The sequence below is a fragment of the Carettochelys insculpta genome, chromosome 10 (genome assembly GCF_033958435.1).
Source record: "Carettochelys insculpta isolate YL-2023 chromosome 10, ASM3395843v1, whole genome shotgun sequence".
NCBI lineage: Eukaryota > Metazoa > Chordata > Testudines > Carettochelyidae > Carettochelys > Carettochelys insculpta.
The window spans coordinates 27,436,304-27,464,295 of NC_134146.1; the positions used below are offsets into that span (position 1 = coordinate 27,436,304).

The 27,992-nt window shown below is 44.6% G+C and overlaps 1 protein-coding gene across 18 annotated transcripts in view; it reads left to right on the plus strand.

Annotated features, from left to right (window-relative positions):
• MBNL1 (muscleblind like splicing regulator 1) overlaps positions 1–27,992 on the plus strand; it is a 198,896-nt gene that overhangs the window by 104,056 nt on the left and 66,848 nt on the right. Inside the window, exon 1 of one of the 18 annotated variants that reach the window (XM_075003936.1) lies at positions 19,905–20,051. The exons of the other annotated variants lie outside the window; for them this stretch is intronic. The gene's annotated coding sequence lies outside the window, so the exon portion shown is untranslated. Of the gene's footprint in view, positions 1–19,904; positions 20,052–27,992 lie in introns of those variants that run through there. 18 annotated transcript variants of the gene reach the window in all.

Here is a 27,992-nt window from a genome sequence, read left to right on the forward strand (position 1 = left end):
GGTATGTGTTAATTTGTTGTTGTTTAAGGTAAAAAACTAGGTACTTCTAAAGCTGTTGCACCAGTCAGGGATCATTATCTCAAGTGCTCTGCATTTTCCATGATGAAAGTGAAAAGCTGCACAACAATTCTAAATTCATACGGAGCTGTGTGGGTGGCTCAACATGGGAGAAAGGATGTGGACACACCAAAGCAATACATGCGTTATTTGCAAAATACAGAACTGATGCTTCTGCTTTTTACTCACTAAGCCTTAGTCATTAGTAGGATCCTTCCAAATTCATGGCCAGTTTTGGTCAATTTCATGGTCAGAGGATTTTTAAAACAGTGAATTTCAGTATTTCAGATATTTAAATAATTTCACAATGTTGTAACTGTTGGGGTTCAGACCCAAAAGTGGGTTGGGGACAGAGCTGCAAAATTGGATTGTTATTGCCATCCTTGCTTCTGCATTGCCTTCAGGGCTGGGTGGCTAGAGAGTGGCAGCTGCTGGCCAGGCCCCCATTTTTTGAAGGCAGGATTGCCACCACCAGCAGTGTAGAAATAAGGATGACATAGTATGGCATTGCCACCCATACTTCTGCATTGCTGCCTTCTGAGCTGGGCCATTGGCCTGCAGCCACCGAGCTTTGAAGGTAGCAGCCTAGAGGTAAGGGTGGGATAGTATGGTGTTGCTTCCCTTGCTGCTGTTGCTGAGTCACTGACTTCAGAGATGGATGCCCAGTCAATGTCACCATTCTCCAGCAATCCGGTTCTGAAAGCAGCGTAGAAATAAGGGTGCCAATGCTGCAACCCCTACAATAACCTTGAGATCCCTTTATGGGCTGGGGCCTTCAGTTTAAAAATCACTGGTCGCCCTCATGAAATCTGTATACCAGCTGAAACTCTCTAGTCTGGCACCTTCAGGATCTGACCAGTGCCAGATGAGACCACAGGGTACCAATATTGTCTAGCAGCATTACAAACACTTCATCTGCTTATTGGTCTCTTAGAAGATATTTAGAGGTTAATTACAGCTAAATAACAGCTCATAACACTGAGAGCCAGGACTGGTATCTGTAAACAAACTTTATGGGACCACAGGAAACTTGGCCAAACCCATGATAAGGTCATCCAGCTAACTAAAATCAACTGGATTGTGGATGTTGCCAGAGAAGAGAGATCTGGATTAGAGAGGTTCAACCAGTTAGTATGGGGTAAATATGGAGAAAAAGTACACAAAAGACCAGATTTCATGGTTCTTGACATGTTTTTCACATCTTGAGTTTGATAGGCATTAGCTTATGGAAAAGGTCAGTTTAGCTGCAAGTATGGATCTTGAGTCAAACATTATTCTCTGATTCATCTTGTGAAATCAGAGGGTATGGCACATGCACATCGGAGGACAGAATTAGGCCACTGCTTCATTGCAGGGGATGATGTTTATTTTAAGAAATGTTTGGCCATATTTATTTTTGGCAAAATTCCACTGAAACTCTAGAATCATAGAAATGTAGGACTGGAAGAGATCTTGAAAAGTTATCTAGCCCAGTCGTCTGTACTGAGGTTAGACTGAGTGAACCTAGACTGTTCCTGAGAGTTGTCTAACCCAGGGGTGGGCAATAAGTGGTCCATGGGTTCATCAGGGTTACCCACTGGCAGTCCATCAGATGCTTTATTTTATTTATCTGAGCATCCACAAGTAAGGCTGCTCATATTTCCCATTGGCCAAAGTTCACTGTTCCCAGCCAGTGGGGGCAGTGGGACATAGCATGGGCCGGAATGCCACTTTCCACAGCTCCCATTGACCAGGAATGGCAAAAGCCAGCCAGGAGCTGGAGATGACCATACTTGTGGATCCTCAGGTAAATAGTATTTGAGGCATGCCTGTGCCGAACCCTGGTGAACTGCACTCTCCTGGTCTTACCTGTTTTTGTAAAGCTCGAATGATGGCAATTCCACAGCCTCTCTTGGAAGCCTGTTCCAGAGCCTGACCACCCTTTCAGTTAGAAGCATTTCCTAATATGTAACCTAAATCTTCCTTACTGAAGATTTAGCCTGTTACTTCTTGTCCTACCCTAAGCAAACATGAGGAGCAATAGATCTCATATCTCTTAATAACAGACCTTACATTATTTGAAAGCTGTTATCCAGTCCCCCCTTAGTCATCTTTTCTGAAAACTAAATGTGCCATGGTGTTTTAATCTTTCCTCATAGGTTAGTCATTCTAACTCTTCATTGTTTTTGTTGCTCTCCTCTGTATTGTCTCAATTTGTTTATGTCTTTGCTAAAGTGTCGTGCTCAGAATTGGATGCAATATTCCAGCTGAGGCCTCGCCAGTTCTGGGACAAATAGGACAAGTACCTCTGTATGTTACGTACAACACTCCTGTTAATGCACCCTGAATATTGTTCTTTTTTGCAACTGCATCATGTTGTTAACATTCAATTTGTGATCCACTATAACCCACAGATTCCACTCCATTATATAAACCATTTATGAAAAGATTGAATACTACTGCACCCAGAACTGATGCTTATGTGTCCTCACTAGATATGCCCTCCCAGTTTGACAGTGAACTATTGATAACTGCTGTTGCAGTATGGTCACCGCATTTCCTTAAATTAAGGAGGATTCCATTCTCCAAGGCTTGCACCTTTCATGAGTACTAAATTCAATACATTAATTCAGTGAAAATAACATGTATAAATATTTTAAGCATATTTAGTAGTTGGTATAACTTGCCAGGCTTTTTTTCTGAGCCATCCTTAAAAGGGAAAACTGCATTTATAAACAAAGCAAGAATCTTCTTGAAATATACAGATCAAAGATAAATGGACCGTATTCAAGATTTTTAATTCAGTACCATTTCTAGTCAATACAAACATTGAATGACTTTGATCATTTCCTTTCATTAGTTTTCCACTATATCTATATGCTGAGCTAAGTTCAGAAATGCTTGCTTATATTTTTTTAAATCTGTTTCTGTTGGTAAAATTTGGGACATGATTAAAGAGACCTTCACTGGGCAGCAGCAGTATCACAAAAAGGTCCATTTCCATAACACCCAACACTAAGAAAAATGTTAGGGAAATTTGATAATATTGCTTGGCGTGTGGTATGATTCAGGGTGACTGTTTGCAGCTTTCCATAGATAAAATAATGTGGAGATGGTTGTATTTTTTTATTGTAAGTGGGATCAGCTGGTTGAAACCTTGGTATGAGCATGTGGTTTTTAATGGCATACCTTAAATAAAACTGAACAAACTCATTCTTTAAAGTAGTATTTCTGTGCAGCAGCAGAGCTCCAGACCAAACTGAAATGGTGAGTCTGACCTAGTGTTATCTGCAAGTCAATCATACTTAATTGGCCTAATAAATAAAAACATTGTTATTAAATTCCCACCCACGCAGTCAGATTTTCATTGATTAGTTCCTGCTCATTTACCCAACAGAGAGACAGTTTTGCATCAAGAAGTGACATGTTTTAGATATCATCAACTGCCTGGCAAAGCAGAGTTACTGATTATAGTCACTTCTCTTAAGTCAGTGGTAGTTTAGCAGTAGAGTGAGACTAGCATGACTTTGTACAGCAGTTAGCTGCACAGATTATCTTTGTGTCTTGTGTTTAAAATTAAGCAGATGCTTCGTAAGATCAGGCCATTGTGCTCAGGACCTTCCATGACTGAGGCTGTTAATGCCTTCACTGACTTCATTCAGGTAACATTGGATAAAAAAGCCAGATATTTTACTAACGAACTCAGTGGGAGCTTGCCATCGACTTCAGTGGCATCAGCATCGAATGCTAAATGAACACAGATTTTAGCCAGGCCGGATTACTCAGTGACTGAGGGTAGAAGGATTTAGCCCTGTAACAATAACAAAATTTACTCAGTTTAAAAGCCTTTAAAGGCAGCTTATGCCTGCTCCTACTGAAGTCATGCCAGAACTTCCACTGATTTTCCTGGAAACAGGCTTATGCCTAATGTGTTGCGCTGTATCTGCTGAATGTCTATAATTTTTTAAAGCAAAAGGCATTGTCTTACAGGATTTCTTAAGTAAATGTAAATAAGGGTGTAGACACAAACTGTATGTTTTGTTTGATTGTGTCCTGGGTCACTTTGGGGTTGGACTCAGGTGTTCCTGGCCTTTAATAAGTGCACAGTTTGGGGTCCCCTACACAAAGGTGGGACATTGGCACTCCTACCTTCTAGGAACCACAAAGATAATGCAGTTCAAGCCAGATGACCCAAGTTGGTGGGAAGGTAATAGAGGCAGAATTTCTTGCTCTTTACAGCAAGATTCAGAAAATAAGACTTTAAAGGACATTTCCTGCTTCTGTGGCCTTTCTAAATAGGGCTGGTTTACTGAATCAGGGTCTAAAGGCACAATAGAATCCTTATTGTTTACTAACGGAATTAACTAAAATTACATATACAATCAATAAAGGCAAAATTATGCTAATACTTTTTAACCTTCAATTGTTAACATTCATTGTAACTAATGTATTGATTTTATGCTACAGATTTGTAAAATGGGCCAGATATATTTCACAGAATTAGTAGGTAGCTATTCATCTTACTAATGCCAGTCAGTAGATATTACTGCACTTCTGCATTTTTAAAGAATTATAGGAATATAAAATCAGTTCAGTTCTGAAATTATCAGGACCATCGTCATAAATCAAGTGCACTGAGTTTGGCACCTTTGTTTAAGAATAAAATACATACATGCTTCAGCCACTTAGTTAAAATTTGAGAGGGGATTTTTATTTCTTTTTTTAGGTCAAAACTGTTTTAATCTTTTCTGTGGTGAAATACAAAACTCTATATTATAGACTTGGACACCTGGTAGAGAAATTTAAACTGATATGAGATGTTGAGAAAGTCTATGTGGTAAGCAGATTCAGGGTTTTTTGTTTTGAGGGTTTTTTGTGATTTCTTTCCTGCTAATTTTAAAAAGCTTGCTCTTACAGAGAAATTATTTAATGAAAAATAAAAACAAGAAAGAAATTAGGCCTACTATAAACTAGAGCAGACCTGATTGTAAAAATAGCCCCGGGGGAAAAAAAATATTCCTATTGATATAAGAAAACATATCAAATAAATCTCCCTGGTAACATAACCCAATTAACATATGCTGTTTGCATACGGCATATAGACTTAATATATAGCTGTTATGTAGGCGTCTGGTTTCTTTGCTAGTCAAGATCAGAAACACTCTAGAAATTGTGAAGGAAGCAATGGGTTTACTGTGCATAAAACTGGTATATAAAGAAACACTTTCACTGACAATCATTTTTCTTAACAGGTTCACTACCTGAGCCTGAATTACAACCTTTATTCCTTCCCTCCTGCAGACTCGGGCACTCAGTCTGCACTGGAGCTGAAAGTCAATCCTAGATATGCAACTCCAGCTAGAACAATTGCATAGCTGGAGTCAACTTCCCTTGTCAACTTACCTGACTGTCCTCACTGAGGGTTGTGGATGGGAGACACTCTTCCATTAACCTGTCTTACTCCTCATGAGAATGAGGAGGACAGGGGCCAACTGCTAGCGCTGATAGTTTGATTTCACGTGTCCCCACGCAGTGTGTGAAATCAGACCCCAGCAGATCGAGCCTGGCCAGGTCACTCTCCTGGTAAGCGATGTTGTCTAAATCTCTGCCTTTCTCCACAAGTAAACAGAACTGCGACAGCCTAACATCCAGCACTTCAGTGTGTGGCATCTGCTGCCAGCTTGTAAGTTCTTGTTATCTCAGCAACACATTGTAGTCTTGCACCCTCAGCAGAGAGTGCTTTCTGCCATTGTAGTTGTATGCCAGTGGGACTGTCACTCAAGACGAGGTTAAATCAGTCTCCATACCCATTCTTTTTTTTTTTTTTTTTTTTTTTGGAGGTTGGGGCATCTTTGCAAAGACAGGTCATGAAAGGGCCAGTTAGTGGCCCTGGATGTTCATTTTTTCCCATGAGGATTCCTGTTGAAATACAGGTCAGTAGCAGATAATGACTTTCAGTTACCATTGACCATGTGTCAATGCAAATAATCCCAAAGTAAGCACCAGAGTCAAATATTTTAAAAAGAATAAATTGCTCCTTTCTGACTCAATCTATGCTCCCACGCAGACAAAAAGAAAATGCATTCATAATGAAAATCATGATGCAGTCACTTCATTTTGAGCCTTACATTACGATTTCTGCAGTTTCCTTTATTCCTGCACTTGGAGCCATTCCACTCTCCTTTCTAGGTGATGTGTGCTTTGAAGCAATGTTTCACCACCAGCTGGATGGGCAAGCAGCAGTTGTAAGATCATTATGAGGAAGGGAACCTATTAGATAAGTGATAGTCAGCTAACGATCCTTCCCAGTGTGGTACGCCAAAGTTTGGCTTATATAAACAGCATTCTGCAGCTCAAATTTTAATGTCATCTCTGACTTGTACTGCAAACTATCCTGACTGGCATTCTGACTTTTCTCTTCTTTTAGTTAGGAATCAGCATTGTAGCCTTCACTCATTCACCAGTTCCTGTCTCTTGATTTATACCTGAGTAAAGGTGGTGCATTTGGCAGCTTAGCTGGCTTTTTTCATTTATATAAAGTGTGCAATATTTGACAGATGTGCTCCCCCTCATACCTCTCCCCCTTTCCTCTTTCTTCAGAAACATATTCAGAGATCTTCATGGATGTTTCTGACATATGGATGTGGAAGTATAATCTTCTGGTTAAATTAAAGCATAGAACAGGCAACCTGAAGAACTGGGACACACTGCCTATGCCTTCTCCAATCTCTCTACCCAATTTGTCAAAGGGGATTAATATACCTCCCAATCCAGGATGATCTGAGTCTTAAGACCTGATTCAGATCCCAAAAATATCAATGGGAGTCTTTCCAGTAAATTCAGTGGAAATTGGATCAGGCCACTAATTGTCAATGTTTCCGAGAATCTCCAAGTATTTTACAAAAAACGAGTTTTAATCATGAAAAATTTTCTTTTCTTTTCTTCCTGCATGAGATACTATACTCTGCAAAAGCATCATCTTCCAGTTTCTCACCTTTCTCCACAAAGCAGGTTGTGATCATTCATCTGAAGAGTTCTGTAAATTGTCTTGCAATGCTACATTTATTTTTAAATGGGAACATATTTGAAGGTTAAGGAAGTAGTTAGCTTATAGTTTATTATTATTGTAAATGCCAAAATCTGATATAATTAGGAATATAACTGAAGGTGCAAAATCAAATTAAAGTTCATATGAATAATAATGAACAAAAACATTGCTTTATGTTAGGAAGGTGAACAAGCTCTTGAATGCCATCTTCCAGTCATTTTTTGTAGATTTTCTGTTTTGATGAAAATGAGTACCATTGAAATCTTTGGTCGGTTATGTCAATTATTTTGGTGGGGAGTTGTTAAAGCACTTTATCTGTGAATAGGGCTTCATATTTTTGCCATTAATTAACAGAAATAATATGCTACCATGCAGTTGAGAGATGGCAGCTCTGCCTCTGGTATCCATTTTAGGAAATAGAAATGTATCATGCCATAGAACCCCATGGTAAAAAGTAATTTGGGTAGACAGATGCCATTAGAAAATAGCTCATCACCATCCTGTTATTTTATGTTGCTAAACAGTTGTGTGCAAATTAGTTTCAGCATTTAAAAGAAAATACACAGCAAAAGCCCTGTGGGGTAACATTAGTTTAGTAGAAATTCACAGTACTGCCCTATATTTATGGGGTATGCTTTTTTAAAGTTCATAGCCTAAGTTAATCACCAATGTTTTTCCTTACTATTTCTCCCATTAGTTTGTCAATCCTTCCCATTTCCCTCTTTCCTGTCACTCTTTGGTTAAGGATTTAAGAAATGATTTTGTGGGCCACTGATTATTCAAAACTTCCGCTGTACTGGGTGGCTCAGCATCTCGTGCTCTCGGGGTGTGTCTGTGGCACAGCTGCAGTGCTGCTTCTTTGCACCTGTAAATGCTATATTGAAGATGCTTCCTATACAGTGAAAGAGTTTTTCTAGCAATCTAGATATTCATCCTCTCAGAGAGGTGATAGCAAGGATGATAAAGAATCCTACAGCTAACTGCATTTACATCCAAAGGGGGGTGGATTCGATAAGTTGCCCTAACTATAAAGCTCCAGGTGCAAAATTTGTGGCAGCCCTGAGTGACATAGCTAGGATGGCCTATGGCCAGATCCCAGACCCTTACTGAAGACACTATTTACCATGAGTTCAACAGGTATAATACGCAAAGGCAAAGGCCAAGCAAACTGACTTCCCTGGGACGTAAACCAGAGTTGAATTTAATCAGCATAGTGTGTGTCGCGGGGGCGGGGGGGAGGATTTCGAGACTATTTCCAGACTATTTTCAGATCTGAAGAAGTGGGTCTGCCCCACAAAAGCTCATCACCTAATAATTTTTTTTTAAGTCTTCAAAGTGCTGCATGGCTGCTTTTTTGGTCAGTGTGGGGCCGTATCTGAGAAAATATATTTTATCTAGCTTCCTGTCATTTTTATTATTCTGATGCGTACTATGCCATGTAACCTTCCTGCTAGCTCAGAAATTCTCAAAGCCATTAATGCTGTCAGGCTATAAAATTCAGCTTGTCTGTTGAGTGTCATTCAGTGTATCAAGATACGCTATTTAGTATGTTTTCCAGGAGATTAAGCAGGATGCTGCTTGGTACTTATCTCCTCTTTACAAATGCTGATTACTGTCAGCTCCTGGGAGCTCTTGAAGGCATTATAGGAGTAGATACCTAGTTTTTACAAATAAAAGAAAACTTTCTTAGCTTGCTTCATCCAGTTAAAGTTATCACCTAACACCTCATGGTCTTCCCTGCTCCCCTTGCCTCGTTTGACTACTGGATGTGTATGATTAGTTCATCTGTCTCCTCCCATTACTTCAACTGAAAACAAACAAACAAAAAAGCTCAGTAACAGAGAGGAAGCCGTGCTAGTCTATACACTATCAAAACAAAAAGCAGTCAAGTAGCACTAGTCTTTAAAGTACTAGTCTTTAAAGTGCTGCTTGACTGCTTTTTGTTTTAAAAAAGCTCAGAGGCGACTTCTGCTGGAAAATGTACACATTTCTACAAGCTGTGTCAGAGACTGATATCTCAAGGGTCATCAGCAGCATGGTGAGCAGTATTTTCTCAGCTCTGTTATGTATTATCGGATAGCTATACTACAGTCACTCTGACCCATGGAGGTGACAGATTCACAGTGGCAGCTTCCATATTTGCTTTGATCAGTTAGTCTGTGGTGTCAGCTTAAGATCAGAGGAAGTAGACTGAAAATGGTCAGGATGCTGTTGTCAGGGAAGTGAAATTGATGTGTCAGTCACTGGACAATTTAGGTTCAATTTACCAAACAAGAGAAGTGTGTATAGGGTGGATCAGAACATGGTGATGATAATTGTGAAAACAGATGAGGTCTTGAAGGGCTACTTGAGCTGTTAACAAGATAGACAGACGCAGGTTGCCCCATCTATCATCAACTCTTTTCTTCCAGCAAGTCCTCTGACTTCATGCACATTGCGGGAGAGTTCATGTTAGTTAATGAAGAAATACTTTTCACAGAGAGGAATTAGTTAGTTTGAAATATTTCTATTTTGCTAATTCAGTGATTCCCTGAGGCAGTCTCAGTTGTTTGTCTAGTGCTGGAATTGTAGCTGAGTTCGAGAATCCTTCTAAATTGTCTCCAGTTACTAAAGATATCCTTTCTTAAATGGTGTAAACAATATTGAATCAACATAAATCACCTGCAAGAATATTCAGTATCACTAATGCAGCCAATATTACTAATCTTATCATCAGATTTTGTAGATTGCACTTTTTTGTTGTTACTCTCACCTGTGGTTCTGAGAAAGAGCTTTGACAAGTATTGTATTTCAGTGATGTGACCTAAGTTTCAGTCTCCGTGCTCTAGTTTTGCGTATATGTGTGCTTGCACCTACTGTATTGGATATGCATCTGTTTTGATTACCAAAATGTCATTGGCATGTAGAGATCAGACAGCCAGTCAACAGAAAAAAAGTTAAGGGACAGCTCCCTACAGTATTTTGTACTGTGTCTGATCTGTTGCCTGTTTTCTGCTTAGAAATGTGCTTTTATAGCTGATCAAAATCTCCTAACTGGGCAGGAGTGGAAATTATCTTGCTCCCACTCAAATTCTACATTACTTTAAAAACTACTTGCTTACAAAATCAGACATAAAAAATGCAAAAGAATCACAGCACTCAGTCACTGAAAAATTGCTTCCTTTCCCATTTTCTCAATTTCTGTATGAAATTTTAGTGTGTACTAGCTTTGCTGGTGCTTTTTATGTAGCCTGTTGTAAAACTAGGCGAGTGTCTAGATCAGTTGATAGACCCTCTGAAATACTGCTCTGTACCCTTAAGGGTACACATACCCTGTCTGAGAACCACTGTTTTAAAGTACAAGGTGAGTGGTCATGCACTCAGCAAAGAATGCTCACTTAACTGTTTCCAGTACAGCACTAGCTCCAGATCTGAAGAAGTGGGTCTGCCCCATGAAAGCTCATCACCTCATAAATTATTTTGTTAAAGTGCTACATAGCTGCTTTTTTGTTCTCTTAACACATGTAAGAAGTTTTTGTTCTAAAAAAACATTTGAGTGACTTGATTGCTCATTAGAACAAAGCTGTTATCTCTCCAGGCAAAGAGTATGTAGGTGGTGGGAGTGCTTTGGGCATGTATTGAAAAGTCCTCGCCAACCTAGTCCTTGGCTTCACTGCAGATCATGCCAGACTGTGCCAATTTTATGATTTCAACCGAAAGATGAAGTCGCCAAACCCATTTCCCCTGGAGACCCTAATCCAGAATTTGAACTTAAACATCTTCCCAAGTGGAGAGACCAATGCATTGAGAACACACAGTACCACTTATTGACATCCTTGTGCATCAACCACAAAAATGGGGTAGGGTAAAGGGCATTGAGGAGATTAGTGCACTAACCTTTTATCTCTGGGGAGCTGAATTCACAATCTGGATGGAGGTCACAGGTGAAAATGACTGTTTGGAACATCCAAATACTTGTTTATGTATCTTACAAAGTAACCACACTGTTTGGCACTGGAAGTAGCTTCCATTAAAGGAAGATCCAGGACTGAAGTAACAGGTGTGCTCTGAAAGTGAAGTTTAAAGTGCAAGAGCAGAGCTGTGTTGGGAAATTTGGACATTGCTTTCCTTCACACTCTGTGCTTCACTCCCTTGGTGTAGGTCTCTTACTTTAATAACGGTCTTCAAAGAGGTTTTGTGCAGAATGACATAGGTGCTACTTATCGTGGGGCATAGCACAGGTAAGATTAGAAAATGCTAAATGAAAGCAGGGGTATGCAAGGAGCTGCATAAAACAAGCTTAGCAGAGATGTGTTTCAAAAAAAGTGAAATCAGGATCAAATTCGTCTTCAGAGGTGACTCAGGTTAGTCATTGATTTACTATGATTGTCGAGAGATCAGAATATCTAGTGTGTAATAATGTAGTTAAATACTACAGTAAATACTACAGTAAAAGCTTTATCTGGCATCCCCAGGAAACTCCGTGCTCATGAAAGCTCATGCTCAAAACTTTTCTGTTAGTCTATAAGGTGCCACAGGACCCTTCGTTGCGGTTACAGATCCAGACTAACATGGCTACCCCTCCGATATATAATAAAATGCGTCAGATAGTTTAGCTGAGGCCAGCATCTGGCCCCACTCCGTGTTCCCCTACCTCCCCAGGCTGGGCTGCCGCGTAAACAGTTTTACAGCAGCTGGTCCTGCAGCATGGTGGTTATCCAAATGTGGCAATTAGCTTGGTGCCGGATAACTGAGCTTTTACCGTAATTGCAAAGGAAACAATATTATGATAAATGAACTGTTTTCACTGTGATCCTAGTTTTCAAATTCGGGCAGCTAAACTGGGAGCTCTAGTTTCATACTTAACTCCTGGGACTTGTTTGGTATACCTCAGTGCTCATTTACCTGCCCAGATGTGGGACTTTGGCATACACATTTGAAAACTAAGCTCTGTGGTTCTGATTTCAGTCTTGCTAGCTGGTTTTGCACTAGTACACATCTAATTAAGTCTAGTCTAGTAGCAGAACTTCTCTGGGTTTACAGTAGTGTACATAAGTGAGATCAGTGTTATTTAAAATAGTGGAAACTGGCACGTGTACAGCATCCTCTGAAAAGCCTCATGAGAGACACTAGTCTGTAGCTATTCCATGGCTCGTAATAAGGATACAGTCTTATTCTATATCTGCCAAGCATCCAGTTGCTCAGACTGGCTGCGTCTACACGTGCACGCTACTTCGAAGTAGCGGCAGTAACTTCGAAATAGCGCCCGTCACGTCTACACGTGTTGGGCGCTATTTCGAAGTTGAAATCGACGTTAGGCGGCGAGACGTCGAAGTCGCTAACCCCATGAGCAGATGGGAATAGCGCCCTACTTCGACGTTCAACATCGAAGTAGGGACGTGTAGACGATCCGCGTCCCGCAACATCGAAATAGCGGGGTCCTCCATGGCGGCCATCAGCTGGGGGGTTGAGAGATACTCTCTCTCCAGCCCTTGCGGGGCTCTGTGGTCACCGTGGGCAGCAGCCCTTAGCCCAGGGCTTCTGGCTGCTGCTGCTGCAGCTGGGGGTCCGTGCTGCATATACAGGGTCTGCAACTAGTTGTTGGCTCTGTGTATCTTGCACTGTTTAATGAGAGTGTGTCTGGGAGGGGCCCTTTAAGGGAGCGACTTGCTGTTGAGTCCGCCCCGTGACCCTGTCTGCAGCTGTACCTGGCTCCCTTATTTCGATGTGTGCTACTTTGCCGTGTAGACGTTCCCTCGCAGCGCCTATTTCGATGTTGGGCTGAGCAACGTCGAAGTTGAACATCGACGTTGCCAGCCCTGGAGGACGTGTAGACGTTATTCATCGAAATAGCCTATTTCGATGTCGCAACATCGAAATAAGCTATTTCGAAGTTGGGTGCACGTGTAGACGTAGCCACTAAGTGCTGTTCAGAGCAGGTGACCCCACAATTTTAAATAAAATAAATACTGATAAAATGAATATTTCACATAGTATTCAGCAAGTCCTTTATGGGCATCACTGAGACTTCTGGATGAACATGTTTATTTTCAGTTACATTCAGATACTAAGAGCTTGTGAATGCCAGTTGTTTTACAGCAAGCGTTGGTTGAGAGGGGGACAAAGAGCTTTGCATACGGTGACCATCCATCCTGTTTTGCCTGGGACAGCCCCACATTTCGGTTGCTATCCTGTCTCCCCAGTTTATTTTGCCAAAGGGGCTAATTGCCCCATATTCCAGTTTTTTACAATCACAGATGACTGCCCGCTGGTTCTGGCGATGGGAGCTGGACCAGCATAGCTGCTGCCTGGCTTCCACCAGCTGGCAGGAGTCGGGAGCCGGATCGATGTGGCTCCTGCTTGGCTTCTTGCAGCAGGTGGAAGCCGGTAGTTTTGCTGGTGGGTGGCAGCCCCATTCCCAGTGCCCCAAGTCATGGGACAGCCTATAGCAGCAGCTCTCTCCAACCACAGCCTCCCCAGCAGGGTGGCAGCCCCCACAGGGAAGCTACCGCCTGACTCCCAGATAGGGTGACCGTCTGTCCCATTTTGGCTGGGATGGCATCATTCTCCCTTGTCCCATATTTGGCCGGGGACAAATATTTGTTGCATATTTAGCCTTGCAGTGTATACAACCAGCTCTTAACAGTGCATTGGTTCAAACCCAGGTCACAAACCAGGTATTTGGATGTTCCACTCACAATTCTTTATAAACATGGATTGACAAGGAGAGAGTAGGGAGGTTGCCCCTGCTGAAAGATGATTCTGTTGAGCCAAAATTACTTAAGCAGTTACGGACAATATACTCGGTGGATGTTGAAATAAAATGTGTTGTACTGGATCATTTGGACAGCACTGTGTCATACCAGACCAATGTGACACTTTTTGTTTTCTTTGAACTCAATTACCTTCAGACTTAAAAGCTTGACTTGGGTGAAAAGTACCTTGCTCTTATTCCCCTGCAAACCTAAAGGGAAAAAAAGTGTGTGGGTGTGTGTCTTCAGGATGAATTACATATTTATTATGAAGGTTGCCTGGTACTAATTGAAGAATAGTACTTGTAAAAATATTGAGGAGCATCTTCTAAATTAATTTTTATTCTATGGAGAACAGGAGCTCTTCTAAACTCCTTGACCTACAGATATTTATATTACAAGTGGTGCTGCGTTTCTTTTAGTAGAAAAGATGGCAAACTGAGTGGCAGGGCCCTGCTATTGACCTGCCCTGTTAGCAGTTTCTTGAAGAACCATGTAGAAAACTGCAGAGTGAATTCTGCCATCTCATTGTGGCTAAAGAGGCTTGTACACTCTGCCAGGACTATGAATGCTAGTCTCTGGACTCTGGACAGAGCAAATTAGGATCTGGAGCAGTGATTTCTGAGCAGGAAAATCCTGGCAGCAGACAGTCTTGGGGAGTATGACTTTGTGGTGGTGTTATTTTTGTTGCAGGTTGAACCTCTGTAATCCAGCACTTTAGCCAACAACATCCGTAATCTGGTGTGATTTTAGCTAACCGCATGACCACTTATTGTGGGTGTAACCATGGTTCCCGCAGTCCCATAAAGTTTGTTTACAGTCACCAGCTGAGTCTCTCAGTGCTCTGTGTTTTTATTTAGCTTTAATTTACCCCTAAATGTCTTCTAAGAGCCCAGAAAGCAGAAGTAGTGTTGGTAATGTGTTAGACAATATTGATCTCCCATATCTGGCAAATTCTCTCATTTGGTACTGGTCAGGTCCCAAGGGTGCTGGATGAGAGAAGGTTCATCCTGTACCAATAAAGCCGAAGCAAAAGTAGATGGTAAGATTAGCCTATTTATGGATTTTGGGTGTGCCCACTGTGCTTTAAAAAGAGAGAACTCCACCTGGTCCCATAGGTCCAGTGGTGGGGCTACATTGTGGGCTAAAGTGGACATACAGGACTGTTGTGGCAGTAAAGCCCCCTGGCCCACTCCTTACTACTGTGATTGCAGTCCCAGGCATGGAGAGGCTAGCAGGGGCTGCACACCAAAGGCTCCTCACATGAGTAAACGGCTCCCTTACATGTAGAGCAGTGAATGTGGCAGGGGAAATATGCTGTACCCTGTAAAGAATTAATGTAGATCGCTCCTTACCAATGCCCACTGACTAGGTGCAGTTGAGACCTAGAACTGTCTTGTAGCCCTGAATATGCCATTGGTTGGCTAGATGACTGTGCAAATACTAAATAAATGCAAGAGGGGAGCATCTGTCAAAGGGGTGTCTCTGGGACACTAGGGCTACGTCTACACGTGCAGCCAACATCGAAATAGTCTATTTCTATGAATAACGTCTACACGTCCTCCAGGGCTGGCAACGTCGATGTTCAACTTCGACGTTGCTCAGCCCAACATCGAAATAGGCGCAGCGAGGGAACGTCTACACGTCAAAGTAGCACACATCGAAATAGGGATGCCAGGCACAGCTGCAGACAGGGTCACAGGGCGGACTCAACAGCCAGCCGCTCCCTTAAAGGGCCCCTCCCAGACACAGTTGCACTAAACAACACAAGATACACAGAGCTGACAACTGGTTGCAGACCCTGTGCCTGCAGCATAGATCCCCAGCTGCTGCAGAAGCAGCCAGAAGCCCTGGGCTAAGGGCTGCTGCCCACGGTGACCATAGAGCCCCGCAGGGGCTGGAGAGAGAGCATCTCTCAACCCCCCAGCTGATGGCCGCCATGGAGGACCCAGCAATTTCGACGTTGCGGGACGCGGATCGTCTACACGGTCCCTACTTCGACGTTGAACGTCGAAGTAGGGTGCTATTCCTATCTCCTCATGAGGTTAGCGACTTCGACGTCTTGCCGCCTAACGTCGAAGTTGGCGCCGCTACTTCGAAGTAGCGTGCACGTGTAGACGCAGCTTAGGTCTTTAGTAGTTACTAATCAGGTAACTAAGCTTGTATAACACTCCTTACCATGGTTAGCTCGAGTTGAGTAAAAGAGAGATTGTGCTTGAGACTCACCAGAGTAGTTCAGTTGCATAGTGCAACACATGAGAGTAACAGAATGAGAGTGGATTTGTATAATCTTATTTACTGAACAGTAGGCTTAATGTATAACAGACTAGACGAATATCAGTGTGAAATAATTTGGCCTTAAATCTGCTTAGCTGGAGAGATGAAAGCTTACAGCAGTTTTACCGAAAGCTAGTAGAAAACCTCTCCTGAAAAGCTTCTGAAGAAATCAAGTGGAGTGTTGGCTGTAATAGTACAGAATTATGAATGACAGCAGTCTTCTAAAACTCTGTTTTCTTCTGCCAAATGTGTGTACTATCATAAGTAAGAATTATCCATTTTGAGTTCTAACTCCTCTCAAAACTGACCAGTGCAGATCAATTTCATGCTAACCTGCCTAAGTAGTTAGTGCAAGGACACTTTGAACAGACACACAATAGGATTTGCAGTAAACTCTGTTGCAAGTAGAAAAAAGCATATTTGTGCATGACACTGAATATTGTCTGTACACAATTATCATGCGTATTGAAATGCCCTTTTCACATGCCAATGTGGAATTTTGCACTTTTATACTGTTTGCATGAATGTGTGTCTCTTTTTAATATAGCCAACACTGATGTGGATTTATTATTTTAGAACAGCTGTCTTTGTAGGAAAATAAAAACAAAAAAATCTGCAGATGAATCTGTAAGCTCCAGCTCCAATGGAAATGCAAGGCAGGAGGGGAAAGTGGGGAGATGAACAATGGAAAAAATATAAAAAAGCTCATTGTAGCAATTTAGGTTAAATAAAATTAATAAATTGTATTAATAAATAAAACAAAATAAATTAAAGCAAAATATTGTTGTTATCCACTATTGATAGCTAACCACACAAAAAGCTGCAGTTTATTTAGGACTCGTATATGGTTTTCCAAAATATAGAAATCATTGGCACATGTAAAGAGCTTTTCCTTCCCGCATTTTTGTTGATTTGAATCCCATCTGCTTCTAAATGAAAGTTTAAGAAGCCCTTTCAACCTTCATGATGGTAGTGTACCCCTGAGCTACAAACTAAGAGCAAGATCCTGATACCCTTTGGATGTGAACACTTACCTTTCTAAGCAGTCCCATTGACTTCAATAACTCAATAAAATCAATGGTAATGCTCGAAGGTAAGGTGTTATTAATCAGGCCCAGAGATATTTAGGTACAGGGATTATTTAAAAATCTGCTCCATACACACTACATTTCTTTTGCCAAAAAAGGTGTGGGTTTTGGATATTTGCCTTACTTCAGAGTCATAAGCATGCTTACTCACTGAGAATGGAATTTGTACCTTTTGAATCAAGTCAATGTCAGTAAAATTCATACAGATAATTATTTTTGTATAGCTGAAAATTCACTTATGCTCAGAAGATTGGGGACATCAGAACAACTGCCACAGGAGTGAAAGGATAGCTGTTTATAAAGGTTAAGATTGTATTCTCAGTCCTCTACAACCCAACAAGAGACATGTTAAAGTGCTTTTCTGTGAACCAAAACAGGCATGCATTGATACAGGTTGTTTTATAATTCACAGGGAAACTTCAGATTTTATAAGGTGTCATTTTTCCAATTTGTGGTTTTAACAGCTGAGATCTCTGATAGCTGCAGGCCCTTAGGCTTGCTAAAAGAGAGATTCTTTTGTGTGGGATCAAAAATACTTTAATTTTTACAGCTACAGTGCAATGACATTACACTTCTTCAACAAAAGAATTTAGGGGTGCAGCAACAAGCTGCTCTCTTGGGGTTTTATTTCTAAACAAACTTTATTTGATACAAGTATCGGAGAGGTAGCCGTGTTAGTCTGGATCTGTAACAGCAACGAAGGGTCCTGTGGCACCTTATAGACTAACAGAAAAGTTTTGAGAATGAGCTTTCGTGAGCACAGACTCAGTTCATCGGATGCTGGTCTTGGAAATCTGCAGGGCCAGGTATAAATAAGCCAGAGCAAGGGTGGGGATAACAAGGTTAGCTCAGTCAGCAAGGGTGAGACTTACTACCAGCAGTTGATCTGAAGGTGTGTATTTAGCCAGCCATTCACAGTCTTTGTTTAATCCTGAGCTGAGGGCGTTGAATTTGCAGATGAATTGTAGCTCAGAAATTTCTCTTTGGAGTCTGGTATTTATTTGATACAGACATCTATAGATCCATGTGCGAGGTTGAGTGATTCCAGATTTTATTGATGAGTGTTTCGGTATACTCAGTGAAGTACTGTGCTAGGATATCCTATAATTATAATTATTTATTTCTGTTGATGACAGAATCACCATTGATAATCAGGAGTATTTTTATAAAAGCTGTAGGATATATTTAATTGAGCCTCTTAGTCCTGAGTATGATAGGAGTCAGATGAGATGGAGTTATCTATGGGTGTTTTTGCATCAAAGAAATCAAAGCATCTGACCTGTTGAGCATGGTCCATGTTTTAGCATGATTGTTGTTTTAAGGAGGACATTGGTCAACTGGACGTCATTCCAATTTCATTTATGCTGGTGTACATCAGTAGTAGCCCCATTGATGTCAGTAGAATATATTAGCATGAGTGAGATTAGAATTAGAGTGGGAGTGTTTTTTAGCACTGGAAATCAGAAAATATCTATTTATATTCTAGATTTTAATGTAGTTCAACTCCCTTGTTGCCCAGATGAGCAAATCACGCAGCTTTTTCATTCCCAGGATTAATAAAAAAGAGAATATTTTCCATCCCAGTTGATTCAACCATTCCCTTAATTTGGGTAGTACTGTTTTTCCAGAGAATGAATCTCAGCACAGAATGGTGGGCAGGAGAGAGAAAAGTAAAAAGAATAATGAAAGTACATGTGGCGCTTCCCAAAACTGGCACTCTCTGGTCCGGCAACATTCAGACCAGAGCTTCTCCTGGACCGAAGATCCCAGGCAGGGGACACACCCAAAGCTACAGATACTTGCAAAGATGTAAATACCATTCAATTATAGTGCTGTTTATTGGGCTTCTACTTGACAACATTGACTTACTGTACTACAAGTATAGTGCAGCAATATGACCAATACCAATGTGAGTTTCCCATGGAAACCAGAAATCCAGTTTTTAGTTACAAAGCAAATTGGAGAAAATGTCAGTGAAGCAACCTTATTTTCCATATTAGCCATTCTGTGTACTTGTGTAGTATAGGCACACAACAGTGATTGGTTTAATAATACTGTTAATGAAATCTAAATGCATCTAGCTTGATAGAATGATACTGTGGTAATATGAACATGTAGTAAATATAAGAAACATTTTTCATAGTATTACTTTATGATTTTACAATGTAGCCTTATAATACCAGAGGATTATTTGTCTGTTTTCTCTCGCTAAGATACAAAACCGTAAATGATACATGAACTCTGTGGGTACATAATACCATTAAAGATGCATAAATATTGTAGTAACAGTAAAAAACTATTTACAGAAATTAGTGTGCTTTCAGAAGAAAGCTTTTTTTAAAAGAAGTTAGTAGGCCAATTTTGTGCTTATTGAAGTGTATGGAGGTTTCTGCATTGATTTCAGTGGTAAATGATCCTAAATTTTGTTGTATGAAGGCTAATACATTTAACTTGTAAGATCATAAAAGCATTGAAGTGCACAAGGGGTGAAAAATCTACATTTGTACTGTTGTAATTGAGAAAAATACTTGTCCCATATTTGTGTTTACATTTATAGCAATTAGGAAAGGAGTGAAGGTCAAGGAGGTTAAGTCAGTCACCAGGTATCAGCAAAGATGGGCAAGAGTGCAACCCTATATCTGGGTATTCCTGAGCTTCTGGGTGCTGTCACTGGATGTCACTCACTACATTTTCTTATTTTTGTGCTAGCATGCAAATGACGGCACTGTTAGCATTGCCAGCTCATATGATCTATAGTACCTATTAAAACCTGTTGCTAGGGCAACTAGTCTTAATCGGAGAATTATCATGCCAGCAGCCTGTTTTCTTTGAATACAACACTATATTAAGAATCTGAGATAAAATGGGAAGGTAGGTTTTGTGTGTGTGCGTGCATGTGTATCGTTCGTTATGTACAACGTGTTTATGTCTAAGGACTTGTTTTACTAATAACTTTACTTTGTGTGCTTGGAATCATTGCACATTTCTTCATTCTAAGAAGAACCAAGCCCTCAAAACTCCTTACTGAGTGGACTGGTCTTCTTTTGGGTGAATAGGTCCAGTGGGACAATTTGCCTTAGTAACGTTTTGCTAGATTAGGCCTTGTTAACATAAACTTATTCTAGCAAACTTTTATGTGTCTACCAACATGCACTGAATTAGCACAAACTTCAGACTGGTCCAAGAAATTGTGTGAATGGCTAATTGAGTTATTCCATATGGGAAAAGAAGTTGAACCCAATATCTTAAGGAAAGAACAAGTGTTTATTCAAATAATGTTTCAACCCTTAATAAATAGCATATTTGTTAGTGTTAGTTCTCCTGTGTCCAAGAACCTCTATAGAGATATTTTAGTGGTACAGTACTGGTTGATTCATGAAAAATAAGATACTTTCAATTTGCCTTTTATAAGCAACAGTGCGTGAATAAACAAGAAGCAGAAAGATATAGCAAGTGTTCTCTAACTTGGGTTATGCTACTGCAGTGTTATAAAAATAGCATAAGTAAACAGACCCAGCAGGCAGAAGCAGGCAGAGCTTAATTTTAAGACCTTTCCAGACCAAGTACAGCTGCGACATGTGTTCTTACATATGATTATAAAGTAAACCTGACCTGATTATAATAGAATAAATAAATGTTACACATTAAAGCTCACTGTGCACCATCCTGCTGTTTTGTTTTGACTGTTTTTATAGCACTGCAGTAGCAAAACCTTGTGTGATATTTGCAGTAATATTATGCTTACTGTGCTCTCTATGGTGTTTACAACATGAAATCCCCCAACTTTCATCTTGTGAAATAATATTCCTCATTGAGATGTCGGTCTTCTAGAATATCATGTAAAGGGGGAAATGTGCAGCTCCACTGTAAGGGCACAAATTGAAAGCAGTCATTGAGGCTTTTTTCATTCAAAAAATCCCAACTTCTTCTTCGAGTGTCCCCGTGGGTGCTCCACATTAGGTGTCGGGCTCGCCCGGCGCCGCAGATCAGATCTTCCAAGCAGTTTCTGCCGGACCGCGCATGCGCCGGTGCGCGCCGCTCCCCCGCGCGCTCCCGGCCATGTGCGCGATCCGGTCCCCGCCAGTTCCTCTTAACCGCCGTCGGCTGCAGACGGAATCCAACTAGGCTAAGGCCAAGTAGTGTATTCAACGGCTTTATCTGTTTTTTTCTTAAAGTTTTTTCAGGCACTTAGGCTACTATAAGCTAGCCGGTTGTTATTTTGTAAAAAAAAAACAAAAACAAAAACAACAACGAACAAGCTAGGAGAGGGACAGCTCAGCCAGTCCCAGTAACAAGCGCCGGAGGCCAGGAGCTAGGGCTATCAGCCCTCCTGCTAAGGCAGGCCATCGGACGGGGAAAACGGCACAAAGAAGGTGCTAAGTACCCACTTAAAAACACAAAGACTCACCAACAATGTCCTCTTCAGGCTTTAAAAAAAAAAAAAAAAAAAAAGAATGCTGCTTCTTGATAAGGCCCTCCAGCCAGAAGCGCCGGAGCGGCCGCAGCAGGAGGGACCCTCCGGGGCCCTTAAAAGGAAAGCTGCCTCCCTCACTCCATCAGCGCAGAAACGGAGGAAAGTATCTCCAGCCCGATCCCTGCCGGCAGCAACAGCGAGCAGGACGGGAGGAGCAAGCAGCCCCCAGCCGCAGCAACAGCTGATCGGCGGCGGCACGGAGAGCCACGTGGAAGCGGCTCAGCCTCCAATACTCAGCCAGCCGCCCCGCACCGCAGGCAGGGCGGCGGCTAAGCAAACGCCGGTACTGGCGGCACCGCAGGCAGCGGCACCGACCCCCGGGGAACCGGCGGTGCAGAGCGCGCAGGCACGCAGCCTGCCGGCACCGGAGGACACCGCACATGCGGCATCGCCCTCGAGCGTGCCGAGCTCGGTGCGGACGGGGCCGGAATCCCCTGTATGCTCCCCAGCCCGATCCCTGCCGGCAGCAACAGCGAGCGGGACGGGAGGAGCGAGCAGCCCCCAGCCGCAGCAACAGCTGATCGGCGGCGGCACGGAGAGCCACGTGGAAGCAGCTCAGCCTCCGATAATCAGCCAGCCGCCCCGCACCGCAGGCAGGGCGGCGGCTAAACAAGCGCTGGTACCAGCGGCACCGCAGGCAGCGGCACCGACCCCTGGGGAACCGGCGGTGCAGAGCGCGCAGGCACGTAGCCTGCCGGCACTGGAGGACACCGCACGTGCGGCACCGCCCTTGAGCGTGCCGAGCTCGGTGCGGACGCCGGAATGCCCTGTATGCCCCCCAGCCCGATCCCTGCCGGCAGCAACAACGAGCGGGACGGGAGGAGCGAGCAGCCCCCAGCCGCAGCAACAGCTGATCGGCGGCGGCACGGAGAGCCACGTGCAAGCGGCTCACCCTTCGATAATCAGCCAGCCGCCCCGCACCGCAGGCAGGGCGGCGGCTAAACAAGCGCCGGTACCACCGACCCCCGGAAAACCGGCGGTGCAGAGCGCGCAGGCACGCAGCCTGCCGGCACCGAAGGACACCGCACATGCGGCACCGACTTCGAGTGTGCCGAGCTCGGTGCGGACGGGGCCGGGATCCCCTGTATGTCAGGGGCGGAGTTACCTCCTCAAGGGAGGGGGAAGACTGCACACAAGAGGAGGCATTGCAGCCCCTCTCCGCACAGGGCTGTGTAGTTGCTTTCTCACAGCCCTCCGCTATGTTGCAGACTCCAACTAGAAGGCAGGGGTCCCCCCCCCCTTGGCCTACCCGGAGCCCCCTTCTCCATTTCTGCAACCAGCCTCACCCTGGCTGGGACCACCTCCACCCTTCCTGGGATTTGAACCGCTGGACTATTAGGCAAAGTCGCTCTCTCCAGGGTCTCGACGGTCTCCCTCCCCCAGACGCAAAGGGTATGCACCAAGGGAGTGGTCTAGGTCACCTTCCCAAGACCAGTGCTTATACTGCCGTGGTCGCCCCTACCACGCAGGGCATAGACACCATCGGCAATCTACTAGGGAAAGATCCCTACGAACGATCTCGTACCCCCGAGGGCAATTGTGACCGGGGACAGAGACTTAAGCATCTCAGGGGGGACTGGTTATGGAACCCCGAGATTTTTCCTCGCACACCTCTAGTGAGAGGGTGTACCATCATCAGCAGGAACCGGAAGGGTCCAGAAAGACGTACCCCAGCGGTTCCTCACTTTCCTCCCCGGATGAGGCTACGGCCCCGGGGGGCGTCCATCCTCCGGACGATCTCAAACAGTTCCAAGAGCTGTTTTACGAGGGTGGCCTTCACGCAAGGCTTCCAGACAGCAAAGGTGCAAGAGCAACACCATAAGCTCCTCAAAAATCTGAGACCTCCGGCCTCCTCCAAAATAGCAATACCGCTGATGACGCAATCTTGGAGCCTGCCACTATGATATGGCAGACTCCTGCGACTATTCCGCCTGTCCACAAAAGAGCGAAAAAAAAAAAAAAAATACTTCGTGCCCACGAAGGGCATGGAGTTCCTGTTCAGCCACCCACAACCAAATTCTTTGGTGGCGGAGTCGTCGCAACGTGGGGGAATAAACAAACATGCCAAAAAGCTAGAGCTGTTGGGCAGAAAGGTCTACTCCTCCTCCACGCTACTGTTGCCAATGGCAAATTACGCAGCGCATCTAGCGAACCATAATTTCAACAACCACATTAGGTTGACCTCCCTCATGGACTCGCTTCCAGAGGGCACGAAACCAGTGCTCAAGGCCATCATCCGACCATTTTATAACCAGTGGCAAAGGATCACCACAGACACATGGGTGCTGGAGATCATAGCCACGGGGTACGCCATCCCCTCCCAGTTGCTCCCACCGCCATGACCTCCACCCGGGGCCCCACCTCCAGGAGACCTCCCATGTAGCGAGGCTCAAGCAGGAGGTAGACCATCTCATGCTCGTAGGGGCAGTGGAAAGAGTGCTGGAGCAACTGCAAGGGAGAGGGTTCTACTCGAGGTACTTCCTCACGGGGAGGTCCATCTTAGATTTTCGAGGCCTCACCGGTACCTGCGCAAGCAACGTTTTCGGATGATCACAAACGCCTCCATCCTTACGGCACTAGACGATGGAGATTGGTTCGCAGCCCTCGACTTACAAGGTCCTACCGTTTGGGCTCTCCTCAGCCCCCAGAGTCTTCACCAAGACCTTGGCAGTGGTGTCAGCCTACCTGCACAGACAGGGGGTATTTATATTCCAGTATCTGAATGACTGCCTACTCAAAGGGGCCTCAAAGGAGGAGGTACTACGCATAATATGTGTCACAGCAGGCACGTTCTCTTCGCTCGGCCTGCTTATCAATCTGACAAAATCAAAGACAGACCCCACACAGGACATAGAGTTCGTAGGGGCACGCATAAATTCTATTACAGCGAGGGCGTATCTACCAGAGACTCGCTTTCGGGCCATCGGCTCCCTCGCGCAAGGCTTCACCTTCAGCCCTATGGTGCCGGTTCTGACGTGCTTACAGCCGCTGGGCCACATGGCAGCAGCAACGTTTCGTAGAACAGAACGCCAGGTTACACATGCGCAGCATGCAGCATTGGCTGGCGAGCGTATACAAACCGGCAGCACACACTGTTCACAGGATGGCGTCGCCCACAACGGAGGTGCGCAAATCCCTGCAATGGTGGGTAAACCCAGAGAACCTGCTAACAAGGGTACCCTTCCACCAACCACACGTATTGGTTTTTCTTACTACAGATGCCCCCCTCATAGGGTGGGGAGCACACATGGGCGAAGAGGTGACGCAAGGGCTGTGGTCCTCTATGGAGCAGTCACTGCACACAAATATACTGGAGCTCAAAGCAGTGTTCAACGCCTGCAGACACTTTCGAGACCAACTGAAAGGCAAGGTAGTCGGGATCAGTACAGACGATACCTCCACCATGTTTTATATAAATCGGCAAGGAGGAGCTCGGTCCCGTGCCTTATGTGTAGAAGCAGTCCGGTTGTGGAACTGCTGCATCGCCAACAATGTAACCTTGAAAGCCTCGTACTTACCAGGCGCTCGCAATGTGAAGGCAGACCAGCTGAGCAGGCGTTTTGCACTCACGCACGAGTGGCAGATCCGTCCCGATCTGCTGCAACCGATTTTTCCACGCATGGGGTTTTTCCCCAGATAGACCCTGTTTGCTACTCAGCACAACAAGAAGTGCCCACGATTCTGCTCCAGGGCAGGACTGGGACGGGGGTCCCTGAGGGATGCCTTCGCGATCTCATGGAGGGGCCCCCTGCTTTACGCTTTCCCTCCCACAGTGCTCATCCACAAAGTGTTGCAGAAAGCCAGGAGGGAAGGAACCTGAATGATCCCGATAGTCCCAACGTGGGATCGACAGCAATGGTTCCCCCTATTCCTGCGCATGTCGGACCGGCCACCGAGGTCCCCTCCGGTGGCGCAGGATCTGCTCACGCAAGCCCAGGGGTCCATAGTGCATCCGCACCCCCAAAGCCTGCGACTACAAACGTGGTTAATCCATGGCTCAGCTCCCTAGAGAGCACATGTACGGAGGAAGTGCAGCAAGTCCTAGAAAGTAGCAGGAGGACTTCCACCAGGAAGACCTTCAAGCAGAAATGGACTCGCTTTACGGCATGGTGTTCTACCAAACAGCTAGCCCCCTTTCGGTGCCTATGGCTGTGATATTAGAGTATTTACTGGACCTCAAGAGAGGAGGACTCTCGCTATCCTCGTTTCAGGTCCACCTGGCCGCCATTTTGGTGTTCAGACACGAAGAGGAAGGGCACACGGTGTTCGCCCATCCCATGGTTACCAGGTTCTTCAAAGGGCTGGTAAGCCTATACCCCCCTCAGAAACCGCTTCCACCTCTGTGGAACTCGGACCTGGTGCTTAATGCGAAAAGGGGACCACCGTTTGAGCCTTTGGCCACGGTTTCCCTCTGCCTCCTTATGATGAAGACGACCTTTCTTCTCGCAATCACGTCAGCTCGCAGGGTGAGCGAGCTTGAGGCAGTTATGGCAACGCTGCCCTGCGCTGTTTTTCCAAGGAGGCGGTAACCATACGGCTGCATCCAGCCTTTGTTCCTAAAGTTTCTTTCTGAGTTTCATACTAACGAACCTATTGTTTACCCTTGTTTATCCAAAGCCTCATAACTCTAACAAAGAGGTGCGCCTACACCTCCTGGACGTGAGCAGGCGCTAGCTTTCTATATGGACAGGACCAAGTCCTTCCGGAGAACGGATAGGCTCCTAGTCTCTATCGCTCCCAAATCAAAAGGAGAATGTCTCTCTTCGCAGAGAATCTCTAAGCACATCGTATCTTGCATAAAAATGTGCTACAAACTCAAAAAGACTCCTTTACTGGCCACGCCCAGGGCTCATTCCACTAGGGCGGTGGCAGCATCAACAGTCTTTTTTCAAGGGCGTTGCGCTAAAAGACATTTGCAGAGTGGCGACCTGGTCATCCTGTGACACCTTCGCCAAACATTACGCCCTTCACAGGGTATTCCAAGAGGATACCCGTCTCTTGGCAGCGGTCCTCTCGGGGACAAGCTGCACATAATCCGATTACCCACCTCCTATCTTGGGTTACTGCTGGGTAGTCACCTAATGTGGAGCACCCACGGGGACACTCGAAGAAGAAAGAAAGGTTACTCACCGTAGTAACGGTGGTTCTTCGAGATGTGTCCCCGTGGGTGCTCCACTACCCGCCCATCCTCCCCGCTCCGGATCTCTGTTTAGTGTTTTGCAGGAGCATCCGAGGCGGTTGGTCAAGGAACTGGCGGGGACCGGATCGCGCACATGGCCGGGAGCGCGCGGGGGAGCGGCGCGCACCGGCGCATGCGCGGTCCGGCAGAAACTGCTTGGAAGATCCGATCTGCGGCGCCGGGCGAGCCCGACACCTAATGTGGAGCACCCACGGGGACACATCTCGAAGAACCACCGTTACTACGGTGAGTAACCTTTCTATTTACCTTTATCACATATCTTTTTAATGAGGCATTAGCTCCATTTGTCCAAAGTTAAGCAAGGTCTGAAAGAAATTTGCTTATTTTTTCCATTTATCGCAAACTCTTATATCCATCTTAGAGATGGAAGAAATTTACTAGGTCATCTAGTCTCTCCCTGCTAATGGGGCTGTACATTTTCTATTATGTTGTGCACCCCAGTCTTAAGAGTCCCATGCAATAGGCTTCCACTGCCTCCATAGGGAGATGACTCCATAGACTAGTGGTATCCAAAAGAAATTTCACAATCACCACAGCCCTCCCTCCCCCTGCACCCAGCTGCTGCCTCCCCCCCCATTGAGCCAGGCACCCCCTGATTACTCACCAGTGCTGTGCCACAACTTCCCCTCCCCCCAGCCAGGCACCCCCCCAAGATTAGTCACCAGAGCTGTGCTGGAGCTGGAGCTGCTGCCACTGTTGTGCAAGCCATGCTGGGCCTCAGCTGGAGCCGCATGGTGGGCCACAGCCACCAAGGCCTCAGGAGCTGCCTCGGCTGCTGCCGTCACGTGCTTGTCCCACCAAGTGGAGGAGCGCATGTGCAGAGTAGGTGGAGGGCGCGCCACGTGTGTGGCACTGCTGAGCTACATTTTGCCACACTCCAGTGCCCCGTTTGTCACATGTGGCCAATGGGGAGCGTATTGGATGCTGCCACCACAGACTAATGCAGCTCAGGATCAGGACGTATTTCCTCCTACTTACCCTAACGTTTTCTGAGTTTCATTCAGTTCTTTCCAGTTATGCCTCTGTGTACCATTCTGCGTAACTCCTCTGTGAGCTGGAGTTTTACTCCCTTGGTGACATGGTTAAAGAGACTGTTCTTTTGTCTTCTTTCCTGCCTATACATATTTTAGCTCTCTTA